Source organism: Elephantulus edwardii, unplaced genomic scaffold (assembly GCF_000299155.1).
Source record: "Elephantulus edwardii isolate Elephantulus edwardi_28Jun2011 unplaced genomic scaffold, EleEdw1.0 scaffold00174, whole genome shotgun sequence".
Lineage (NCBI taxonomy): Eukaryota > Metazoa > Chordata > Mammalia > Macroscelidea > Macroscelididae > Elephantulus > Elephantulus edwardii.
In genome coordinates this window covers 6,701,590-6,728,169 of record NW_006399924.1, presented here as the reverse complement: position 1 = coordinate 6,728,169, position 26,580 = coordinate 6,701,590, and the positions used below count along the sequence as shown (strand labels likewise).

General features: G+C 47.1%; 1 protein-coding gene and 1 pseudogene across 2 annotated transcripts in view; both read right to left on the bottom strand.

Annotated features, from left to right (window-relative positions):
- Window positions 1-26,580, bottom strand: part of KCND3 (potassium voltage-gated channel, Shal-related subfamily, member 3) — a 331,096-nt gene that overhangs the window by 40,950 nt on the left and 263,566 nt on the right. The gene's annotated exons all lie outside the window — the stretch shown is intronic.
- Window positions 10,895-11,466, bottom strand: LOC102871819 (annotated as a pseudogene).

Genomic DNA, 26,580 nt, shown 5'->3' with positions numbered 1-26,580 from the left:
GGGATGGGAGTGTCAGAGACAGTGCGATTGGCACAGGACAGAGCAGAGTTTAGGGCTGTTGTACCTATGTACAACATAGGTATGCTATGAGCAACATAGGTCGCTATGAGTCGCAGGCGACTCGATGGCACATAACAACAACAGCTATGCTGCAGAGAATTGGACAATGAATAAGAATGACAAAAGAAGACTTGATACCTCTTGATACTCAACTGTGGTATTGGAGAAAAGCACTGAACCTCCCATGGACTGGCAAAAGAATAAACAGATAAGTCTTGGAGAAGGTGCAGCCACTGTACTCCTGAGAGGCAAGGATGATAAAGCTTTGTATCATATACTTTGAGCATAGTGCTAGAAGAGGCTACTCTTTAGAGAGGGACATCATGCTTGGGAAAGTGGAGGGTCGGCGAAGGAGAGGAAGACCCTCAACCAGATGGACTGACACAGTGACTGCAGCAATGGGTTTAAGTGTGTCAAGAGATTGTGAGTGTGGCTCAGGATAGGACAGGGTTCAGATCTGTTGTTCATATGGTTACTGAGTTACTATGAGTAGTAACTGACTTGATGGAACCTAACAGCAACAACTTCTCTCCACCCTTTATTGGCCTGGTGTTACCTTCTCCATCTTGAATGTCCTCCCTTTTTCTCTTACTCCTTTCCAATTATTTTGGATTGAATTGTACTCTTCCCTCTAAAAAAAGATATGTAGAAGTTCTAATCCCTGCACCTGTGAATGTGGCCTTGTATAGAAACAGGGTATTTAATGAAGTTATTACTTAGGTTAATATGGGATCATAAAGGAGCAGAGAAGGTCCTTGATCCTATGTAAGTGGTGTTCTTAAAGAGAGAAGAGCTTCAGGGAGACACAGGAAGAAAAAAGACGATCCAGAGGCAGAGACTGGAGTGACTGATCTGTAAGACAAAGAGGGCAGAGGGTCCTATGTGAGGAGGGAGGCACAGAACAGATAGATTCTCTTCCTGAGCCCTCAGAAGGAATCAACATGGCTGACACTCAGATTTCAGACTTCTACCCCCCAGAACTGTGAGGCAATGCATTGCTGTTCTTACAAATCACTCAGTTTACAGCACTTTGTTAAGGCAACTTTAGGAAACTAATACTCTACCTCTAAGGACCAGGAGAAGTTCTCTCCTTCTATTAAGTCTTATCAGAACAATATGTGAACCTCTGTTATCTCAGCCTTGTGCAGGGTCTCGAAGGTTCATACAAGGTGGCAGGTTTAGCCCTGCAGGAAGCCTCAATAGCCCAACTACTTAGGCTGTACCCTTTGAGGAACTCATGTAGCTGAGGCTTTGGGGAAAGACAGACCTAAGCTTTAGGGGAAAGACAGACCTAAGCTTTAGTTTTTATTTTCCCACTACCCAGTTCAGAGGCCTTAGGCAATCATCAGTTTTCTGAGTGTCCATCTCCTCATCTGAAAAACGTGATTTTATCATCTCACCTCAGTAATAGCAAAATTTAACAGAACAGCAAGCAACAAATGCTGAAGAGGTCGTGGAGAAACTGGGACCCTTATTCACTGTTGGTGGGAGTGTAAAATGGTGCAACCACTGTGGAAGGCAGTATGGCACTTTCTCAAAACTTTGCAAATAGAAATACCATTTGACCCAGCAATTCCACTACTGGGAATATACCCTAAAGAGACCATAACTGACATCCAAGCAGATATAGGCACACCCATGTTTATTGCAGCTTTGCTCACAATAGTAAAGACTTGGAAACAATCCAATTACCCATCAACAAATGAATGGATAGAGAAGCTGTGGTATATTCACACAATGGAATATTATGCAGCACTAAAAACAAAGAACTCATGAAATATTATACAGAATGGGTGACCCTGGAGGACATTAAGCTGAGCGAGATATCTCAGTCACAAAAGGACAAATACCGCATAGTGCCACTGTTGTAAAACGAGACTGACATTGGGGCTGGGGGAGACTGAGAAGGATGGGATAAATAATGTATACTGCATTGAAACAGATGGGGGAGAAAACTGTGTGAAAGGGATATGTGATTAGGTTTTATTGTCATGACAGGAGTCCAGAATGAAGGCTGCATAGTGGAGTGGACCTGGGAGGAGGGATTGTATAACAATGAAATACATTTTTCTTTTACTTCTCAAAGAGAAGAGTGAACTGGGGCAGAGGGAGAGGTGGGCAGGGAGAAGGGTGTGTCAATGAATGAATGGAAATCCAAAGTCTCTGTAAATTTTCATTAAAATTAATAATACTAAAAAAAATTTAAAAATAGGAATCCCTTCTCCCCCCCCAAAAAAAAATCATGATAGCAATCTACTACCTTGAAAGACTGTTATGAAAGCCATGTCTGTAAAAGCATTGTATAAACTGTAATGTGGCAAAAAAGAGTTTCATTCTCCTTCTGCATGAGCCAATTTGGTCATGGTGAGCTGTTCACTCTGTCTCCCTATGACTTGTATCCATATATCTTGGTTATTTGGGAATTCCAGATTAATCTTTATTCTTGGCCAATGTGGCAGCTCTTCTCCAAGTTCCTGAGGTGTAAGCTGGCTCCTCAACTCAATCTGGGCTTATATCGCTGGCCACTGCTTCACACTCACTTGTTTCTTCTTCTGGGGCAGATGCTGAATGCTGCATTGTGAGGTCATGCAAAGAACATGGGATTTGGGGTCAGAAGGCCTTGGGTTGCAAATCCCTGTCTCTGTAGTTGTTTAATTCTGGCCTCTTTAAGTCCGAGATCCCTTATCTGCAAATCCAGAAATCCTGTCTCATGAGGAATGGCTCATACATCCTCACTGATTAATGTCTTCCTACCCACCGGCCCCCAAGCTCTATGAGAATCGCTAGGCTTTTCTTCCTAGTTTATCTTACTCTGGAAGCTCCACTGAAACTTATCAATCTTAGGTGACCCCGCTGGCATTTGAAACATCATTCCTAAGGCAGGTTTCCTCTGGAGCTTGTAGGAAGACTAAATTCCTGGGTCCCCAAGACACTTAACTATAACCACTAACCTCGAATCAGGCACTTAAAATACTGCTTGGAGCCTGGGGCCATTTTAATGTTTCTACTGAGTTGTGGAAAGCCTAGAAGAGGCATTTCACATATTACAAGCTTCCAGCCCCGGGCTCAGCACTTCTGAGTTTGGCCTGATCCAGCCTGATTGGATCGGGTAAGCACTGATCATTCTCCCCGAAGTGCTGCTCTGCCTTTGGAAGTAGATGCAGTGCGGAGCTCTGGGTCTACCTGGCTTGACCTGACCTGAGGCTATGCTGTGAAGGGGCAGGGGCTGTTCCCGTGGTCTACAGATGCCCAGCCTCCTCACCTGCTTGGATGAGATGGGACTGTGGGGCCTCTGAGTCTTTACCTCTCTGTCTTTGAGTATCTGTCTCGTCTGGTTTTGAGTGAGACATCCCTCTACGTACTGCATGCACACCCTGCCCCTAGCCCTCTACCACTCTGACCTTCCTCCTCCTCCCTCACTCCATGTAAGCTGGTAAAAAAAGGGGTGTTGACCCCAGACACCTCTGTGTCCCCAGTGTCTGCCACAGTGCTTGCCATACAGTTCACTACATACTTCATGCATAAATGTGCATCTGATTTTCTTTCAGGCTGTATCTCTCTCATACCCCTACATCCAAGCTGCTGAATCCAGCCTTGACAAAGATAAGAGCTGCTAGAGTCAGGAAGGATAGTTTTGAGGTGATCAGAGGAAATCTTTAGGTCCCTGGGTAGCACAGGTTGATCTTTGCTACTCACCTAAAAGTTGGTATCTGACCTACCCAGCAGTGCTGCGAAAGAAAGGCCTGGCAATCTGCTTCACTGGCACCCCATAGAGCAGTTCTACACTGTAACTCATGGACTGCCATCAGTCAGAATTGCGTGGACAACAGTGGGTTTAGAGCCAGTCTTTAGGGCACTTTCCATACATGCTGGACCCCAGAATAGACACATAACTTTCTCCTCACCCCTTCAAAGACACTTTTACCACCACACCTGCATGCCCATCAGGACAGAGCTGGAAAACCCTTTAGGAATCTCATCTATTCCATATATCTAGAAGTGCGAATGGGTGGGATTTGCTTTAACGTCAGAGGCAACAAGATAGGAGGAGAAAAAAAGTGTAAACTGCTGAGGCCACACAGACAGCACATGGGGTTTTGTTCACTGCACCCTCTACTTTTACAGATGACTGAAATTTTTCGAAGTAAAAAGCACGGAATGTAAACCTCATTTTCAGAGACAGCTGAGGCTACTCTTTATTCTGTACACATGACAAACGACTCTGCAAAGCTCCTGTTGTTTCTTTAACTTTTCATGTATGTAGCACCCCTCTTGTCCACTAGATTCTGTGCTCCTTGAAGACAGAAATTGTGTCTTGTGTTACTCCATTTCCTCCTGTCGAGCTTAAAGTTGTCCCTGGGTGGTGCCAGCTGCTCTGTGCTTAGCTCCTCACTAAATGGTCAGAGATCTGGGCCCACCCATATGGGCTTTGGAAAAAAGTCCTGGTGATTTCCTTCTGACAAATCAGCCATTGAACACACTGTGGAGTACAGTTCCTATACACAGAGGGTCTCCATGGGATGGAGTCAATTTGATGTCAACAAGGTTTTGTAGAGCTAAAAACTGGCTGGGCATACTGTAAGTTACTCAGTAAACACTTGCTGGTGGAAGATGCCCAGGCCTCTTTCTGGACTGAAGCTTTCTCTCTGAATGCCCATGGCCTTGCATTCAACTCCCTTTGCACTCTTCCCATCCAGCTCCTCCCTGGCTCTGCCAAGGGGCCAGGGTGATGCTATGGTCACGGACTCTGTTTCCTTGGCAATCGGAACCTTCCTTCAACCTGGCAGCATGCTCTTCTGAATGGCCAATATTTAATTTCTAATTCAAGCACAAAAGAGGCAGGTGGACTTGGGGTTGCTGCAGAGACCCAGGCCCCCAAGGTCCCCTGAATCCTGATGTGACCTCATACATATTACATTGGAACAGTGCCTTTTCCCTCCAAACCCCCCTGCCATAGGATTCCTCTCTTCTGCTCTTCAGTCAACCTTCAGCATCCTGGGCCTGTGGCCACTGAACCATCCAGGGAAGGGAAGGCTTCTTCCTGTCACCTAGCCCCTTGTGGCCCTGGGGTAACCTGCCTGTAGCCTCTGTGGGCAATACCGCTGTGCCATGTTGCACAGCTGGGGGAGAATATGGGTAATGATAATAAATAGATGCTATCTCTGTGCCTATCACTGTGCTATTTAATGAGTATTTATTTGATAAACATCCATCAACCCCAGCAGGTCTGCACCCATTCTGCAGACTAGGAAACTAAGGTTCAGAAAGGTTAAGTGATAAAGCTTAAATCATATATGTAGTAAAACTATAGAGCTGGAATGTGAATCCAGCCAACCTGCTTCCAGACTCTGTGTTCTTGACTAGAATCCTTCAGTGGGGAAAGAATGACGCACCCAGGACAGACAGCACAGGCAGTGCCAGGCTCTAAGAGGGCCCTTCTGCCTTCCACCTGGCTGCCTGCACCACCTTGGCATTCTCAGGGCTGTGTACGCAGGCCTGAGGGGTGGTGAGGGTTGGGGAGGGCAGCTCAGCCTCCCGCAGGGTGACAGGTATATCAAATAACAGACAGGGACTTCTTGGCCACGAAGCGGAACCAAGTGGCACAAAGAGAAGCACGCCTAAGTTGACAGGCAGGGCTTATTTATTTGCTTTCTCTTCATCGAAGGGCCGCTTTAAAATGACTCAATCGGCTATTAATCTCCACGGAACATCAGCCCCAACAGGGAAAGGAGAGAAGAGAGAGAAGAAAGAAAAAAAAAAGAGTAAGGAAATCTGCAAGAAGAAAATGCATATACATCTCAGCCCAAGTCCGCTAGAGCAGGGGCATGTGGGGACACTGCGGGGAGAAAGCCTCCCAGGGCCTGCTAGGATCCGCCCGAGCCTTGGCCTTGCCCTGCCTCTGTATCTGGTCCCTATCCCCAGGCTGCCTAGTCTTCCCAGCTGGTGGGATCCCCACTGAGCCCTGTCACAGACTGACACATAACCTGTGTGCTTTAATGGGCCTCCTGTGCTGATGGCATAAAAATGAATCTTGGAAATATTACCAAGTCCAGAAGGAAATCCCTGGAGGGGCATACATACTCCCCTTAAAGAGTTTGGGTCAACCAAGGCCTTAAGCTTTAAAAGGGGCAATAAACTTGACTTCAAGGGGGCTCTGGTTGCTGAGGAATAAGTGGGTAAGGAGTTGCACTGCCAACCCCCAGACAAGCAGTTCAAATCCAGCTGCTCTTCCATAGGAGTTGTTGTTGTTGGTAGGTGCCATTGAGACGAATGTGACTCACAGTGACCCTATGAAGAAGAGACCTGCACCCTGTTCTATCCTGTGCCATCTTCATCATGTCTGATACAGGTGAGGTCATTGCTGCAGTCACTGTGCCAATCCATCGCACTGAGGGCATTCTCCTCTTTTGCTGACCCTTCACGTTATCAAGCATGAAGTCCCTTTCTGAGAAACAGCCCTTCCTGACAACATGCAGAAAGATGGGCATTTCTTCTTTTGTGCAAATGATGTGTCTGCACACCCATTGGGGGGTCATCTATGAGGTGGTTCTGACTCTGATGCAATGACTATTTTTTTTCTTTTAACTTTACTTGAGAGAAAAAAAGTGGATGGCTGGGATGATGTGGAGGGCTCAACTCTGTTTTGGCTTGGCTTGGGTGAAAGACTTGAAGAGAATTCCCCAGCTGCTGCTTCGGAAGAAAAGGTACCAACTGGTTTGACGGATGGAGGTGGGGGAGTAACTACAGAATATGTTTGTGATTTCATGAAGAGAGGCCTGAGGACAAGGTACTTGGGAGGGGCTGGGTCATTTCTTGGTGCAGGATAAGGATAAGAGGGCAGGAAGAGCAGAGAGAGGAACATGAAGTTGATAAGGCTTTGCAGTCTCCTTCAGGCGCGACCCTAATTCCCCAGGCTGGTCCTTCTCCAAGGGCCCCTTCTGGTGAATCCCCCTTTGCAAAGCACATCTGTCCCTGCCTGGGCTCAGCTGTGAGGAGGCTCACCTGTGGACTCCAGCTCCAGTGGGAACATCTGCTTCCACAAGAACAGGGCCCTGAAGCACAGCACATCTGTTTCCGCACAGACCTTCCAATTCCAGGGAGACACCTGCTCCGCCTGGCCCTGCCATCTGAGGAAGCTGCTGTTGACATGGAAGCTTCTGTCCTTGGCACTCGCTGTCCAGCTCTCTCATTCTCCTCTGAACTTTTGTATGTGCTTTAATAGACACTTGAAGTCGTTTTTGTGTGCCTCTTCTCCATTTCCAAGAAGTGTGGAGAGAGAAAACTGTCATCTTTGGACTTAGAAAAACTGTGATTGAACTCCTGTACTCCCTTTTTGTTTGATCTAGGTAACATTTCTAACTTTTATTTTCTCATCTGTGAATGGGAATATTTCTACTTCCTTATCTTACAAAGTTATGAGGAAAAGTGAGAGAAAAGACACAAACTGTTAGTAATGGAAGAATACATAATTAGTATAAAACCTTCTGTTGAGAATAACTAAAAAACCCTGGAAGGAATATATAGAAACTTTTTCTTAAAATTTCACCAGAGGTAGAAATAAGGCATCATGGAGGAAGTTCTCTGAGGAAGTTAGATCACAAAATTAGACCCAATTTTCAACACCATCTTTGATGGAAAGAAAAAAACAACCCACAAAAAACCAAACAAACAACAAAACCGCAAACAAAAACACAACAAAACCAACTCAAACAACCCAAAAAGTAAAGTGTTAAAAATCAGCTGTGGTTTTGGTAGATGCTCTTTCTCCCAAATGTAGATAAACAGTATCCACCCGACTCACCACTGGACAATATCATGGCAGATGGAGAAAAAACTGATGTTGTCAATGATTTCTCTTTCCTTGGATGCACAATCAACACACGTGATAATAGCAGTAAAGAATCAGAAGATGTGTTGCTTTGGGAAAATCTGCTCTCAAGGACCTTTCCAAAGTGCTAAAGAGCAATGATATAGTTTATAGACTAACGTGTGCCTGATCCACGTCATGGCCTTTTCAGTTACTGCCTATGCATCTCAAAGTTGGGCAATGAATAAGGATATCCAAAAAAGAACTGTGAGCTGTGGTGTTGGAGAACAGTACTGAATATCACATGGACTGCTAAAAGAACAAACAAGTCTGTCTTGGAGGAAATACAACCAGGATGCTCCTTAGAGGCAAGGATAAGAAAACTTCACCTCACATACTTTGGGCATGTTGTCGGTGGGTGGGTGGGGGGGGGAGCCCTTTGAAAAATACATTATCTAGGAAAAGTGGAGGGTCAGAGATAAAGACCTTCAATGAGATGGACTGACATAGTGACTAACAATGGGCTTGAGCAAGGTACAGAGCTATTGTTCAGAGGGTCACTATGACTGCAAGTGACTCGATGCACCTAGCAACAACAATAACTCACCTTAAAATTGGAATCTTGAAGGGCTCCATCCTTGGGGTTAAAGCTAAACCAACCACCTCCAAAAAACCCCCAACAAACCAAACCCAAAAACAAAAAAATCCCCCCAAAAAACCCTCTGCCTTGAACGTGCAGCCTAAAATTTCAATTAGAGAATCTTGGTTAAGGTGGTCCTAAAGTGGTAGCATTCTCTGGAGCTAGAAGCAAAAGAAAATCTTTCCTGGAGGAAGAATTATCTTACAAAAACTATAGATTATGCCTTCAGATAGTTTTTAAAATAAATCAACCAACACAGAGTGAAAGCTAACCAGGTGCATGAGGAGAGAAGACGCTATGAGTGAGAACCAACAGAAATAACAGTCAATAAAGAGACCTTCAAACAGATGTAGACACATCCGTGTTGCTGTGTTATTCACAACAGCAAAGAGACAGAAGCAATCCAAGTGCCTATCAACAAACAAATGGATAGAAAAAATAATTATGGTACATTCACACAATGGAATATATCCTGCAGTGAAAAGCAATGAACTCACAAAACACTACACAACATGGTTGAGCCTGGAGGACATTATGCTGAATGAAACATCTCAGTTACAAAAGGGCAAATACTTCATAACACTGCTGTTATAAAATAGGACTGACATGGGAGGTTGGAGGAGAATTGGAAAAGAGTGAATAGATAATGAACACTGCATTGGAATGGATGAGGGGAAGAACTGTCTGAAAGGAATATATGATTAGGCTTTATATATATGACAACAGTCTGGAACAAGAGGTACACTGCAAAGTGGACTACGGGAGGGGAAAGGAAGAGAGATGGAAGAAAATGTGCAATAATGAATGAATGAATGAATAATAATAATAATAAAGACCCATAAAGACTTGGAATGTTGGAAATATGCTTATGATTTAAAGAAATAAATGGTAAGATGGAAATTTCTGTCAAGGAACTGAAAACTAAAAGGTGACCTAGCATTTATTTAAAATGGAAACAGAAATTATAGAGCTAAAAATACAACCACCAAAACTACTAACTCAATAGATAGGGTTAAATGTTGATTAAGCAGAATTGAACAGGAAATTAGTACACTGACCTAGAACACAGGATGTAGGAACCAATGAGAATATACATGTGCTGTGCACAGTGCCCGGTACTGAGAAGTGGGAATGAAATACATGTTTATTGCACTGTCTTTCCTCTTTTAGGTGCCAAAAGGGATTTCAGAAAATCCTTTCTGATTCATTTGGCCTGACAATCATTATCCATTAGGCTGAATTTTCCAAGCAGCCTAGTATTTGGTTTCTTTGTAATGACTAGAACTCATTTAAGGAGCTGCGGTGGCCTCGTCTATAGGGAGTTGTGTGGCAAAGCTTTGCTTCTCTGGTGGTTCAAATCTGTCAGCAGCTCTGAAGGAGAAAGATGGGCAATTTCCTCCTGTGCAGTTTGCAGCTCTGAAGTCAGTTCTCACTCAATGACAACGACAGTGAGAGAGAGAACATTATTTCTTGAGATCAATGAATGCAAGAACTAAAGTCATCACCACAGTTTAACATCTCTTGGTCAAATATTTCCTGGTCCACAGACCCGTTCCTCCTCTGTGTAATGACTGTGAATGTAAGGGCCTCCTTGTTGATGGTATTGCTCTAAGGGAAGGGGTCAGCTGAATTCCAAAATGTGACCCATTCTTGACTCTGCTCTCTCATCAATGCCATGTTAAGGCAGCTGCTGACTAAGGTGGTATAAACCTTTATAAGGTGGTATAAACCTTTATAAGGTGGTATAAATCTTGAGAGAAAAGAAAACAATGAATATATATAAGCACTCTCAAGCTTGCTTCTTTTTTGTCACAGCTTCTGATCTCAGCTCATTCTGGAAATTCTGATGGTCAAAGTTAGTGAGGGGAAGCTGCTGCGGACCTCCATCAGTGAGATCAGCTGCTCAAGAGAGGAGATCGTCAACTCTGCAAGGGTGCTTCCACTCTGCGGCCCTTGAAGTCCAAGGATCTTGGGAACCACAAGTGGGCCCTGCTGAGAACCTCCTGCACACGGACTTAAAGTGTCTGCTCTTCATTTCCAAGCACTTGAGCAAGAGGGGAAGGGATGCCCTTAGCAGCCCCTTTCTACCCACAGTCTGAACCTCTCAGGCCCTGACCCTGAGGATACAACCAGACAGAACTAACATAGAACAAGGGCCAGTGGGCTGTCTCCGCCTCAATGGCGCTGAAGTGTAAGTAAGGTTAGAACTGGTCTGAGAGAGAAACTGAAAACCAAATCAAACCCACCCAAACCAACAAAAAGTAGAGCTCTGGATGCTTAGTTGTGCTGCCTTTGAGGGTGGGTGATGTTTGATCTCCCGGGATCTGGGTACCAGGCGCTGTAGAAGGTTGGTGAGAGACCCCCAGAGGTGACTTTATTCCCCCTCCCTAGGCTGAGAGGCTTGGGGTAGGGTATGTTGAGGTGGGGGAAGGGACCTCCTGCTCTGCTGGTCTAGGGTGGTGCTGGGCCAAGTAGAGCAACTCCCCTGGAAGGGGGTGCAAAGACAGAGCCTGCAGAGTCTGTCCATGGTCCAAGTAGGGGGAGCTCAGCCCGAGCAGCCCCAGCAGGGCAGCCACATTCATGATCCGGCCCACTTCCACTTGCTTTTGGGGACCCACCCAGCAGATACAGCTGGTCACAAAGTTGGTGTCCCGGGTGTGGCTGGAGCGCAGGCAGTGCAGGTTCTTAGCCCTGTTTCTTCTACTTGGTGACCAGGTTCTTTTCAGCGTGGCCTTCTCCAATGCAGTACTCAGACAGCTCTCTGCTGATGGCTTTACACTTACGAAAGAGGTCGAGGATGCATTGGGTTGTATCCTGAAGATGGGCCACAGAGACTCCACTGTCCTCCATGAGGCTCCATTTCCACTAATCTCATCTTTTGATCCAATTCCTCCAATGTTGGTTCAACCAACTCCCAACCATCTGGGGGAGCTTTCTGGCTCCTTTTGACTTTAGGCATTTCAGTTGGCGGGATCTAAGAATCCTCTTTCCAAGAGTATAATGGAAAGACCTCTGGATTCTACAGTTACAGGCTTGGGTTTCTGTTCCACTCTACCACTTACTTGCTTGTGACTTTGGGGAGGTCCTTTTTCCTTGCTGGTTTTCAGTCTCCATACCAAGGGCTCAGTTTCCTTCAGTCACCGCTTCACTACTCAGAGGTGGTTTTTTGAGGGTACCCCAGTATCCAAGGCCCTGAGCTTACCTATTTTGTTTCAAAAGCAGAAAATCATTTCTCTAGACTTGGGGAACTAAGCATCTTTTCTCTCTCCAAATATACGGGTGTCTCTGGGTGTGTACGCATGCATGCACTGCCTTCCTCATTTGATCAAAGGCCCCACCTCTCAGTTAAGATGTCTGCCTCAGGCATTGTGCTGAGTGTTTAGGACTCCAATGGTTAAGACACGTTTCCCCCCCTGTCTTTGGAATGTCCACCAGCTCTCGGGGATACAGGCATTCTTGACGTCTCCTCACTGTGTCCAGCCGGCCACAGGCCTCTCCTCACTCACTGATTGGTATCTGGACCAGCCAAAATGGTTTTTTATAGCCTCCTCCTTGGTGACAAATACAGCACCGGAAATTTCAAGCAAGAAGCCACTTCCTGCCCCAGCCATTGCCCATTGTGGACAGGATATTACTGAGATCAAAGACAGATGGCCTGCTCGAGCTCTTGCTTGCCCTCCTGCCTTTGATGGAGAAGCAAGAGATAACCAAGGGCCACTCGTAAGGGGCCACTGGAATCTATTTGTGGCAATGTTGTCAAGAAACTGGCCGACGGGTGTGCCTCTTGCCCATCCTTGGCTGGAATGTCTCTGCTTCTGACTTGGGGCTGAGCTAGGTGTCTAGACGCTGGTGACCGTGTAAAGTCTTTTTCAGCCACTGGTCTTTGAAAATGGCTCTTTACTGTTCTGGAAAAAGACAGGGCCATCATTCTGGGGTTGAAAGCCTGGAGAGGAAATGCCTCTGGGTGTCCAGGGAGCCGAGAGGAAGGCAGAGGGAAGCTGTGCTGGGTCCTCCATCCTTTGTCTAAGGGCTACCCCCCAAAGGTCCCTGCTGGACATAGGTGAGACATTCTGACCCCCTCCCCACACTCCTGTCTCGGCTGGAGAGAGGGCAGGTGACTGAGAGCTATTTCTTCTCTTCTCAGTGATAATCTATAGCTAATTAGCTGAGTGCAGGGTGGTGGAATATGCCCTTCCCTAGCCCTAGAACAAACATCATCGTTCATGTTTCTTCTAGACATCCCTTCCCAGGGTGAAGGAGCAGGAGTCACCTCTCAGGACTCCAAGAAGCTAGTTTGTGGCTGTCAGCCCCAAGGCTTTAATAACAGAAAAAGCAAAGAAGCGTTCCACCACATAGCTTAAAATGAGTGCAAAACTTGGCAATATCTTTCCCAGAGTGTGTCTGGGGAGGGTGTGTGTGTGTGTGTGTGTGTGTGTGTCTGGGGCGTGGGCATGTGTGTATGTGTAGAACACGGATTCTCCCGGGGGTCCAGTAAATTGGGGTCTCTGCCGTGACAGGCTATGGCAGCTGTAAAGGAGGCAAGCTAATGACCAGGGGCTAAGATAATTGGTCTCAGTACGTCCAGTCCCTCGAGCCTCCGCCTGTCACCACCTCCAGCTGTGAGGGTCTCTGGCAGGCTGAAACCCCCCACCCGGCGCTGTGCTGTGACACCTTCCTTGACACCATCATCAATATGCAATTTAATCAGACTTCACATCAGATGATTACATAAGTGAGAGAGGGGCTGACCAGTGCAATCAGGCAGACGGTCCCATCACTGTCCTGAACTGTGGCTTGCAACAAACTATCCTGCCATCTATCCTCTACTTTTCTCATCTGTTCAATGGGTTTGGTGATTCCTGCACTCCCTATAAGCTGGGAGAAATGAGGGTTCATCTTTATCAAGTTTACCAAGTTAGGCAACTCTGAGTCTGACCTTAGCAGAGGAACTTCCTTCTCAATGTGATGATGAGGACCAAAGGGGAAGAGATGCCAAGAAATTTTGACAAAACCAAGAAATAATATACAAAGAAGAGAGCAGCCATTTTTTTAAAAAATTGCTTTCTGTCCAAACCCAGGAGACCCTGAGAGGTGGAATCCTTCAGGGTTTTATCCTCAGAGAATAACGGAAGTAAATATCCTCTCTCACGGACTTGAAGCCTTGATTTTGGACTAACGAATTCAGATGACTGTGGGCCTGGACAGTGCCTGGCATATAGTAGGTGCTCAAGAAACATGCTGAATGAATAAATCCTGGGTTATCAGTGAGACATCAATTTTCTCCCATCTGGGAGATGGGGCAGAGTGTTCGGGCAGGCTAAGAGATGGGGAGGAAGGACTGAGGGTGGTGAGTTAATTCACCATGGCATGAAGACGCATTTCTGGGCCTCTGGCACTCACTGAACTCCCAGGCTGAACGCACTCTTAGCATCACCCTCCTTGCAGCAGTGACTCTCGCTGCCTCTGCTCTTTCCTATTAGCACCCAGTCTCAGACTTGCCCGAATACGACTAACTAAAGCATAATTATTTTAACAAATCAATCGGCTCCATTAAGGTATGACTAAGGTTCTATTTTAAACTTCCCCTGGAGAGATGTTACTCACCGGGACCAGGTGAGTAACACCAGCATTTTTATTTGAGAGTCTGAGGCCTACAGGATTTGGGCTCAGCCATTTCTTTTCCCTCTCCCCACCTGCCTGCTTCCTGGGCCCAGCCGGGAAGTGATTTCAAGGGACTTCTGGCAGTACAGAGTGGTGACTAAATACAGGCAGCCACCTTCCTGTTGCTAGTGCTCGCAGTCATACTGGGCAAGCTAGTCTTTTCATCTGAAAGTTGGATGTCTGGAATGTCTGCGTCCCTGGGCCATCAGGGCAGGGACACAGGTCAGGCCAGGAGGTGGCAGAGCCCAGTGTGCAGGGATGAATGATGACACACAGAACTCTCTCTGGCTCCAGCAGAGGCACTGGAGAAGCTGGTTTTCACACAGGGTTTGTGACAGACTACTAACCTGAAATTTGGTGGTTCAAACCCAAGGTCTGCAAGCCCTCTGCTCCATAGCACATGGGGTCATCAGGAGTTGGAATTGACCTGATGATAGTGGCTGTCAGTTTCACCCCATGCCGATGGGCTCTGGGTGCCATGCCCTGTACTGGGCATTTAGGGGGCCTATTGTTTATAGGGTTGCTCTGAGTCCTAGCTGACTCAGTGGCATCTAACAACTACAGGGATAATGGTGAGGTACCTTTGGTACCTGTCACAGAGTTAAGGAACAACCTCATGACAATGTGACTTTCCTCCAGGCAGAGCAGGGACAGAGTGAGGCAATCACAAAGCAGGCAATAAAAAAAAAGAACTCAAAGAACCCCCTTCAAATCTCCCCCCCAAAAACGCCCAACAATCCTCAAATTCATTGTCATTGAGTTGCAATTGACTCACAGACCCTCCAGGAGATTTTCAGAGGCTGTAAATCACATGGGAGGAGACTGTCCACCCTTCTCACATGGAGCTGCTGGTGGATTTGAATTGCATACTTTTGGGTTCATAGTGCAACTCCCTACTGACCAGGTCACCAGAGCTCCCTAAAATTAGAGCAGTGCACCTTAACTGAGGGCAGGCTCTGTGCAAGCTTAGGGACAAGCACTTCCATCACTTAGACTTTCACATTTTACTCTGTACGATGGTCCAGTGAAGCTGTTGTGTGCCACTGAGTAGGAACCAACCCACAGCTGACCTTCAGTGGATTTTCAGAGGCAGTAAATCTCACGGGAGGAGACTGTCCATCCTTCTCCCACAGAGCAGCTGAGATTGCAGTGCTTCTTACTGTTCTCTTATTCCATTTCACAGATGGTACAACTGGGGCTCACTGTTTAATAACTTCACTGAGACTAGCCAGTTTGTAAGCCCTCAAACACAGACCTTTTTTACCCACATTTCTGAGACACAGTCTTGTGCTGGTACAGGAGGAAGGGCAGGCCCAGGTAGGCAGGAGGGGAGCTGGGGTGGTCCTACAGACCAGGACTCAGCCCTTTCCCTCCTGTCTTGGTTACTGTCTAGCACTGTACCACAGAGATACCTAAAGTGGATAACTTAAACAAACAGAAATGTATTGCAGTTTGGAAATATAGACATCCCAACTCAGGGAGCAGCTCCAAGGGCAGGTCCTCTGTCAGTTCTGGAGGAAGGGCCTGGCTTCCTTCAGCTTCTGTGGGCCAGGCATACCCCTAAGAGCCCCATGTGGCCTGGCCTCCCCTGGTATAGGGGAGCTTCTCCCCACTCCTGCTGGTTCTTCCTTGGAGGTACCAAGGTCCTCCAAGCCACCTACTCCGAAATCAGCTGGGTTTCCTCTCCTCTTATCTCTAGTGAGATAAAAGGGGTTACAGGCTACACCCTCAGAAAGATCAGGGCTGCGATGGGATTAAGGAGTGTTACATTCCACTCTTAATCTTGCAACTGTTCGGGTTATCAGATTATGGGGGATCACTACACAGCTCCCACAGTATTTTGGGGAACATAATTCAAGCCACAATACCTTAGTTTGTCTTGCTAGGGCCCTGGGGGACATCCATAAAGAGGTTTTCCCAGCCCGCTTTGCCCCTCACCTCCTACCAAGGAAGGGTTCTGCTATCAGAACTGGTAGCAGCAGGGGAGCTAGTCAGATTTCAGGGTAAAGGAGCAGACAGGAGCCAGGCACCCTCAGAGTCAGTGAAATGATAGCAGGTTTTAGGGAATCCAGTCATTTCTTTTTCTTTTCCAGCTGAAGACACAGAGGTGGGGTGTGGACACAGGTGTCCTCCCATGGATTGGGTGTGTGGGGAGGGGTTAGAGGAGGCTCAAAGGTCACCCTCTGAACCCTAGAAATGACATGAAACCAGTAGTTTGGTTTATAAACCTATTATACTACAGTCCCTCAAATTAATGGCACAATCCAATTTAATTTCCCTTTAGGAAATTATGCATTTTTAAAAAATACATGAAGAGTCGAAAAGGAGTCATGGCAACAAGGCGGCTGAGCATCAGAGCCGACACCAAGCCTTTCCTCCCTCAGCTGGGGACTGTCTGGTCCTCTCAGTCAGAGCTCCCCAGTCGTTTCACATTACACATGCACAAAGTGCTGTGGGCCCAGGCCAATGTGGTCAGCACAGATGGCGCTTTGCAGTGAGATGCCCGAGCCTGTGGCTTCCTTAGGTGAGCCCAGCCGGAGAGAGGGATGCGACCTGCCTCACACACCTGTCCCAGGTGAAGATGCTCTGCTCTCGGTCTCCCTGAGCCTGAGCTGGCTCTCTGGCTGGGTCACAGGGTTCTGGGATGGTCCACCTTGTTATGTATGAGCCAAGAAAGTTCTCCGTCATGTTGTTGTTGTTGTTAGATGCTGTAGAGTCAATTGTGATACTCTCCTGAGTTCTCACAACAACCTGAAGTAGCTGGACTTATAGTCTCCCATTTTATAAATGAGGAAACTGAGGCTCAGAAACATCCAGTGACCTGTCCATTCTTAAAGACAATGGTTTTCAGTGAATGTTCATTCTCTGTCAAAAACTACGCTATATGCTTTCTATCCTTTACTTCCCTCTGTTGGCATAGTGAATAAAAAATTGTGCTGTCAACCCCAACAACAGGCCATTTGAATTCACCAAGTACTCTGAGGAGAAGGATGGGCAATTTCCTGTGTGATTTATGGCCTCTGAAAATCTGCTATGAGGGTCAGCTATGTGTTGGTTCTGACTTGATGGCACATAACACCACCCCCTGCCTCTGCTGAGGGGCCCTACTCCACCAACCTGCTTATGGTGCCCTGAAGTTTTTACAGAATTTGTGGTCTGCACTGGTCACCCATCAGAAGAAAGGTATCAACAGTGCGCTGGGCCCTCGGGTACATCTTCAACTGTTGTCTGGCGCCATCAAATCGGTCCCAACTTCCAGCAACCCAGCACCATGTGTGGTGCAGAGAAATACTGCCAGATCCTGTGTCCTCAGCAGGTCTCCAGGCACAAAGATAAGCGAAAGGAATGGTCCTGTCCACAGGAGCCCATGATCTGAGATTAATATCTATGTCAGTATCTGTGCTGTGTGTTAAGCACAGAGACAAGCTCGGTCTGTCTGAGAGGAGACGCTGGGAGTTAAGATTTGTCCTCAGAACTTGCAGACTAGTGGAGGTCAACCCAGAAACTGACAGGTAACGAGGCAGCGTCGTAAGCTTCATCATAGAGATGGGGACAAACTGAGGTGAGGGTTAGAGGAGGTGTCCCTAAGTTCACCTGGGGACTCCAGAGGAAGCACTGCAGATCCCACAAGGTGACAAGAGACAACAACATTTATTTGGCCTCCTCTACTAATTTCAAGTGAAGAAGACCGGGAACCTGGTCAGTGGTCACCAGATGTCGACTGAGTCAGGAATTAGCTGAGTGCTGTCTTTCCCATGGAATTTCCTTATCATTCAGATGACTCTGGCTTTAACAAAGAACTAGGCTTTAATAAACCCGGCTAAAAGCAGAGTCAGGAGGCTCTGGTGCCATCATCCGTAGGGAGTTGCTTTCTTTACTTACAGGCTGCTCTTCTGGTAGTTAGAATCTGCTGCTCTGCGAGAGAAAAATGGACCATCTCCTCCGGTGCAATTTACAGCTTCGGAAGCCCAATGGAAGGGGAGTCAGGAGTCGACTCCAACCCTGGGACAATGAATTTGAGCTCTGAATCTGAATGGCAAAGAGCATACTAACGCTGAGCTACAGATCAGCTTTAGATTCTGGAAGTTACCACCACACACCTGATGCCAGCCGTCCCACTGGTGCAGAGACACAGGCCCTGGTGGCATGAGGGGGAGGACTTCCCCCTGGTGGTCCTGGATCTCCATAGCCTGCTGCCCTGCCCTCCAAGCCCCAGGCCTGTTCATCTTCTCTGCCTGAGCTTCTGGAATGTGTCTGCTCAGCCATGTTAGGAAGCCCCAGGGCCCTGATATTTTTTTATAATGGCTCTATCTGCACATTGACTCATATGGTGTCTTTGTTGTAAGGGATGCAAAGCAGTGGGCAGCCTCTGGTCAGATTGGTCAGCCTTCTTCTCCTCTCTTCAGGGAGAGGGGAGGAAGGAAGCTCATCTGAATCCCCCGTGCCTTGGTAGCAGGACTTGGACAGACATACTGTGGTTCATGTGAGAAAACTGGGTCTTGGCCTCTGCTCACCACTGCCAGCTCCCCGTGTTGTTAGCTGTCCCTGAATGACCCCAGGCACAACACTACTCCAAAGGTACTATCCCCACAACCCAACTCACAACCTGATCCATTGGTTGTAGGTCAGACCATGTTCATGCCCAGGTTTCCACTGGCTGATTTTTAAATACCAGTCCTTTTCCCACTTGATATAGATTTCACTACAAATAGCACAATGACACTCCTTACTGTTTCTGTCCTGCCCCTCTTCTCTCCTGGCTTCTTGCCTTTGGGTCAGAAGCTCATAAGCACTGCTTGAAGAAAGTGAGACAGAAGGTGGGAGAGAATTTCTCGGCCTTCCTGGCTGCCCTCACCCCCAAATTTCCTCCCTGAAACATTCTCCAGGAGTGCCATGTCCTCCCCACCCCCCACTTCCAGGACCCTGGGAAACAAGTGCTCAGAAGAGAGAGATGCTACAGCTACCACAGGAATAAAAACAGCCAGCCAACTCTGAGCCAGGCACTGTTGCTGTGAGGTGCTGTCAAGTGGACCCCCTGCTTACAGTGACACAGTGCAACATAATGCTGTCTGGTGTTGCATCACCTCCAAGATGGGTTACAGATCAGCCAATTGTGATCAGCTGGGGTTTTCAGTGGCAGCCTGTCTGGTCTCTTTCCACTAGTCCTTCTTAGTTGGGAAGTTCTTCTGAGGCCTGTTCAGCAGCACAGCGATATGCAAGCTTTCACTGGCAGACAGGTGGTGGCTACTGGCAGACAGGTGGCTGCTGCACATGGGGTGCACCAGGCAGGAATCAAACCCAGGTCTTCTGCTGCACAGAAGGTGGGAACACTCCCACTGACCACCACTGTACAGCTGCCGCTGTACTGGTTACCAGAACTCCCTGCATCCTCAAAACAATTGATAAGGGGCGTGCGATTAATATTCCTGTATTATGCACAAGGAAGAGGAGACCCAGGGAGTTTTCACAACTTGGCCAAGCCAGAGGTAGTAAGGGATCAGACGCACACAGCCTGGCTCTGAGCCTGCCCTCAACCAACACTGCCTCCCTGGGAACCAGGGTCCCAGCACCCCAATCTCTTTTGCTACTTTGACAGACTGCAATGGTGCTACTTCCTTAACATTCTTTTCTTTTTTTAGTATGTAATAAAGTTGACCATTTTTCTATGTAGGGTAACACTTCTCTGTAGGGTAACAGTTCTCTCTGGCCTATTCCTGACAGCCAACCCCTTGTCCTCTCTCAGGAACATGTCTCGTTCACAACAGGAGCCAGAAAAGTCAGATTGTAAAGTGTTGAGCCCAGTCCTGGGGTGCTCTCAGGTTACCTGGTGTAGGTAAGGATGAGAGGAGTATGATTATTTCTTGCTCTTATTTTCCCCAGTAGAACCTGCCGCTCCTCACTGAGAGGTTCGCTCATTTACTGCACACACAGTCGTAGGGCCTGATGTGGCTCCCAGGACGGGGTCACCCAGTGGATCTTCACAAACATGAAACTGTCCCGACTTTACACAGCACCCTTCACATCCCAACTGGGGAGGAACAAGGGGAACTCTTGTTGTGGGGTTTGGAGGCTGTAAATTTGCATGAGAGTGACTTCCTCACCTTTCTCACTAGGAGTCACCGGTGAATTAGAACAACTGACCTTTCAGGCAGCAGCCCAGCAAGAAACATAATATGCCACCAGGGCTCCGCCCTCTCTCCCATTGTTATTTGTTGGTGATTCAGAACCGACTCAGAGTTGACCCTTCAGCGGATTTTCTGCCCAAACTTCTCTCTTGGAGCAGGAGGTGGGTGGGTAGCGTAACTCCTTACCACGAGGCCACCAGAGCCCCCTTCTCTTTCTTGTAGGAAAACACAAACGACCATGTGGCATCATTCCTCACACAGTCATAAATACACAGTGGGAGCATCACACGTTACCTGTGCATTCCTGTGGACACGTCTACACACAAAAGAACCTTTTCTTTTTAATTTTTAAAAGCTTTGGATACTACAACTAGTCAAGAAATAAATAGAAAAATGGTCAACTTTATCACATACTAAAAAAAAAAACCCAAAGCACCCCACCTCAGTTAAGGAAGTAGCACCACTGCAGTCTGTCAAATTAGCAAAAACTAGCGGGGAAAAGGGAGCTCTAGTGGCCGAGTATGTAGGGAGTTGTGCTTCTAACCTAGTAAATTCATCCAAGTGCCATTCGGAAGTCAATGTATAAGGATGTTCACCACAGCACTGTTTATTATAGCCCAGGTTAGACCATGACCCAAATGCCTTACACTAGGGGGTTAGGTAATGAAACTGAGAATAAATGGTAAAGGCAAACACAAAACCACAAAAATGTTAACAGTGTAAGGTTTGGGTGATCAAACTATGGTTAATTAACTCACCCTTTAATTTTTCCCCTTTATTTTTCAATGAACAAAGAATACATCTCACATTTCTAATAAAAACAAGCATGCCTGAAGAAAATCTGGGAGCGTATCACAACTCTACACAAGTGGTAGGAAACTGCGTCTACAAGAACAGAAGTCAGTGCTGTAATCAAGTGGAACTTACAACAGAAATGATCTGTCACATCAACGATGTGCAAAACAGCCAGGGCGCATATGTGACTGAACATAAATAGTGACGAGCGCTCATAAAGAGCTGTAATTAGTTTGACTTTTATACCACAAAACCCATTTTTAATTTTTCTCTTTGTTGTGAGTTCTTTTAGCATCTGTTAGCGGCACCAGGGCTGTCGGTTTGGCCTAATCCCAGGTGGGAGCTGTACACACACACACACACACACACACACACACTGTTGTGAGTTGAGTGTCTTGTCAGTCAGGCCCTACGTGGCACAGATGGTTTGCTCCTAACCTGACTGAGGATGGACAAAAGAGAGGAAGCCCCCCCACCAGATTGACTGACACACTGACTGCAGCAACGGGTTCTCGAGTGTGTCCGTGATTGTGAGGATGGCACAGGACAGGGCAGGGATCAGATCCGTTGTTGACAGAGTTGCTATAAATTGTACGTGATGACACCTAGTTGCAACAGCATTAACCTAAAAGTTGGTGGCTCAATCCGTGATAACAAAGAAAGGCCTGGTGATCTGCTTCTATGAAGATGCCAGACTCAAATCCAATCCACTGCCAGTGAGTCGGGTCAACAACCTTCTATCAGGCTCTGCGGTTGTAAATCACAGTGGGAGGAGACCATGGCTCTTTCTTCTGCAGAGCAGCTGGTGAATCTGAACTGCTGACATTTTCGTTAAGCAGTCCTACTCTTCACGTACTATGCAACCAGGTCTAGGAAAAAAGCCCCAGGGCGCAGTTCTGTTCGGTAGCATATGGTGTCATGAGTGGGAATGGACTTTGAGGCCTACGAGACAGCTTGGTTTTGGTTTTGCTGACCAGGGTTCAGGACTGGGGCTGCAGGACCCTCTGCCTTGAACTGGCAGGTTCCAGGGAGCTGAAGGGGCTATAGAAGATGCAATTGAGATGAAGAGAAGATCTGGAGGGAGAGTGGACTTAGGCCAAGAGGGCAGAGGACTGACAGTTACGAGGATTTTGAGAGGATCTGCCTGTGTCAGGGCCTCAGGCCCTGCTTTCTCCTCAGCAGGAGTCCTTCAGAAAATTCCCACTTGGCTTAGGGACAAATTTACATTCAAGTACAATGTGACTGATGCCAGATCAGGGACCTCACAGTCACAGGAGTTGGGCAGAGAGCACTGGAGAGTCTCCAGTGGCAGAAAGCCTGAGGGGAGACTGGGAATTATTAAGAACCAACCCCCCCGCCCCCAAACAGGAAGGGATTTTCACTTTTCTAAAACATTACCCTGTCTTTTCTCTTATTGATTGATCAATTATGCAATTGCTAGGCTTATTTTAGTTTTATTTTTTTATAGTCCTTTGGGAGACTGGACTAGAGATATCAAGGGAATAGATGTGAGTGAGTGGACTGGGATGTCCTCCAAACTTCCCTGGGTGCGTGGCAAATGCATATTATCCCTGTAAGCTTGACTTCATGTTCAAGCCCCTGGGCTATTAAGGGGGGCAGCTGGGGATAATAGGAGCTAAGGAACCGCTTCACTTTCTCCTCAGAGTTAGAGGGCCCACCAGGCGTCAGGCCTCCTCAAAGTACAGCCTTCCTCAGCATGAGCAATAGCCTCAGACCCCGAGATGCAGGCCCAAAGAAGGCAGGGCTCATCCAAAGAGTGGACCCCCAAAACAAAGGCTCTTTCCTTACTTTTCTCTCACCTCAGAGAGGCCTTAAGACTCACAGGAGATTCCAGTTCCTATCTGAACCCAGCTGAGCTCTTTGCTTACAGGAGGGCGTGGGCCTCAGCAGGTGTGGCCTAATGTGCAGCACTGTGACCCCTCACTTGCACACACCTCCTTCTCTGCTACTGGGGCCCAAGGGGAGGGCTACTTCAGCAGTCACGTTTCTGAGCTCAGATCCTGCCTATTGTAGCAGGGAAGTTACAGCAGGTTGTCTTACCTCTCAGAAACCAGGAGGGAGAGAAGTGAGCATAACTGGAATTCAGATTAGAGATTAGAGGGGAAAAAATTTCCCCAACCAACTGGGAAAGAAAGCTCATTAATGTCTCTCTTCCCCTCCTCATTAAGCCAGAGCTCACTCATAAATATTCACGGAATTCTAAAGTAAGACCGAGATGAAAGTTAAGACAGAACAATTAAGATGGCTCACAGCTCCCGAGCTGTCTGACCTGGCCTCTCACCTTTCCAAAGCCTGAAGAGTTGTCCCTAGGAGGGAGGTGAGGGGAACAGAGGTTTGAGCAGAAGACCACTCACTCAGAGTTGATCTTGGCAAAGCAGCTCAGAGTCACCCAGCCCCATCCCCACTTTGTAAAATGAGTGCATTAGCCATGGGAGGTCTCCAAGCTCTTTCAGCCCTCACCACTGCTATTGCTGGTAGCAGCAGAGCAGAATTGCTCCACTGTTTCAAAGCTGTGATCTTTCTGACCACTAGACCTTATTAGGGAGGCACCTCTTGGTGGATCTGAACTGTCAGCTTTCTGATTAATAGTTAAATGCTCAACAATTTGTGCTACCCAGGGACATGCCTCACATCATCACTGGTCCACTCCATTTTATAGCGAGGTTGCTGTAACCAGAGAGGGCCAATAATTTGTTCAAGGTGACCAGGCCACACACACCTTCAGTCATCAATCAGTCAAACTTTCCCACCCATGGGATCTGCCTTGGGTTCAGTCGATCTGCACATTCGCTGCAGAGCTCTCTGGTCCCGCACACTGCAGCCAGATTCATTTCCTTAAATGCAGGTTTAATTGTGTCACTCCTTCCAAAAAACATTCATCGGCTCCCCATTGCCCATGAATTAAGTGCAAACTCCTTATGGTGTGTGGTCCAAATGCCTCTTTACAATCTTAATTACCATTATTCTTTATTCATTCTCCAATGCTCCAGCCAAATGGAACAAGGAGCTCTCCTCCAAGTGCGCTCCATACTCTCCTGCCCCCGGGCTTGGTTATGGAGCGCCACTGTCTGGAATTCCCTCCCCTGCCAGCTCTACCTGTCACAGTCTTATCCATTTTCCCAGGTCTGCTTCAAATGCCATCTCTTCCATTAAACTAACTCTGTTACTCACAGTCTGAGGTAATCTCGCTCTAAGGTTATACTGTTTTAATCTCTTTCACACCAGAGGGGTGCTGGTGGCATAGTCCAGAGGGTGCTGTGCTGCCAACCCAAAGGCTGCCTAACTGGTGGTTTGAATCCACCAGCGGCTCTGAGGGAGAAATCTGAGCAATTTCCTCTTGTTAAGGTTTATATTGTTAGAAGCTTGAGGGATGCTCACTACAAGTTGTAACCAACTCAACAATATGAGTTTGGTTTTTGTCTCACCCATACTGACAATTTCCTTCTGCCTTGCAGTTCAGCTAACACCACCACCACCACCACAACAACAACTTTAAAAATATCAGTTACTACATACCAGTTATCTTGCATGCAGTATATTCTGTAAGTCAAATACTGTTACTCCATTTGACATCTGAGTACGCTGAGTGTTTACAAAGTCCATCTGATCCCAAAGGTTTTGCTTTCTCCTTTTCACTGTTATTTCTGGGAGACCTCAAAGGCAGGATTTGTTTGTATCCTTGTATTCCTTTTCAGAAACTAGCTCACTGCATTCTCAGTGTATTGTTGTTGATGGGTGTGATCCAGTTAACCATGACTCATAGCCACCCTATGAACAACAGATCTGAACCTTCTTATCCTGTGCCAGCCTCACAATCTCTGAGATGCTTGAGCACAAAGTTACAATCATTGTATCAATTAATCTTTTCCAGGTCTCTCATTGGCTGACCCTGCACCTTTGCCATCATGATGTCTTTTCCCCCAAGACTGGCCCCTCCAGACAATATGCCCAAAGCATGTGAGACAAAGTTGCACAATCTTTGCCTCTGAGGAGAACCTTGATTCTATTTTCCATAGTCTGTTGTTATTGTATTCATTGAGTCTGAACTGACCCACAGCTGACCCTTCAGAGGGTTTACAGAGGCAGTAAATTGTATGAGGGGAGATTGCCTGTTCTTCTCCCATGGAGAAACTGGTGGATTCTAACTGCATACCTCTGAGTCAGCAGCACAATTCCTTACCACTAAGCCACAGAGCTTTCTGCTGACACATAACAACAAGAAGAAAAAGCCACAGAGCTCTCCCATAGTCTAGGTGCTCAGCAATTCTGTGCAATGGAAAGATTTTTATCTCTGTCTACAGAGGTCTTGGCAAGAAGCTGCACTGCAATCCTGCAGTCACATGGTTCGAGGCCACCACCTGCCCTGAAGGATGGGCAATCTCCTCCTGTGTGATTAACTGCCTCTGAAAACCTGCTGGAGTGTCAGCTATGGGTCGGTTCCAACTCTACATGCAGTACACAACACCACAACATAGAGGGTTCAGCAGGAGACAGATTTCCACTTCACTGAAGAATAATAGAGGCCCAGAAAAGTTAGTTACCTTAAAGCTAGTAGGTAGTGAAGCTGATCCTGTACCAAGAGTCCGAGTATTAGCAGCCAGGCCACGTGGCATTTGAAGAGCACAGTCATTTGGCCTTGCCTCCAAGTGTGGTTAATCTAGCCCAGCGGTCTTGAAATGCATGTGGGTCTCTTTAGCACTTAACTATAAATCACTTAACATGTCCCAGGTTTTTGTTGGTTCTGGAGAGAGGACTTATGAAAAGCCATCCTAATGTGTTTGAATTTTGGTGGAGGACATAAAAATGTGTTACTTGAAGCACGCTCCAAGGCAGGCTTTCTGTCTGAAGTTACCAGCATCTTCAAGGTTTAGTTCATCTCAGACAGCCAACATGCCCAAGGGCACAGCGTTCCTGGGCAGCACACCTCAGAGAACTGAGCAGGCAGAGATATTAAGGCTGACCACGGCAGCCCATCTTAAACACGGGCCACCTCACCCCTCAAGGGCCATATATGTCCTAGAGCTCGCCACACTTTTGTTCCTGTTATTCCTGCATCTTGTTTTTGCCTTTCCAAAGGAGATGGTCCCCAATAAAAACCTTGTCTTCAAGAGGGGTAATAAAATGGCCAGTTACGTATCTGTTCAGGAAGCCCGAGGGCTGCTCTGGGTCACAGGGTCCCTTTAGAAGTTAGATTTTCCATCAAGAAGCAGCCTGAAGGCAAAGTCTTAGGACACCTTTGGAAGAGCCTGTGGTGAGCCTCTCTCTGACCCCTGAACAGAGAGGCACAGAAAGAGTTCTCGCCTCCTTTGATGCTGTAGCCAGGTCCCGCCTCACCTTGGCTCCCTGTGGGCTTTGGGCATGTTGCCAGGAAGGAGCAGTCTTGACAGATGGACATCATGCTTGGTAGAGTGGACCCTAGATGAGATGGACTGACATAATGACTATGGGAATGTCGTCAGGTATGTCAGAGC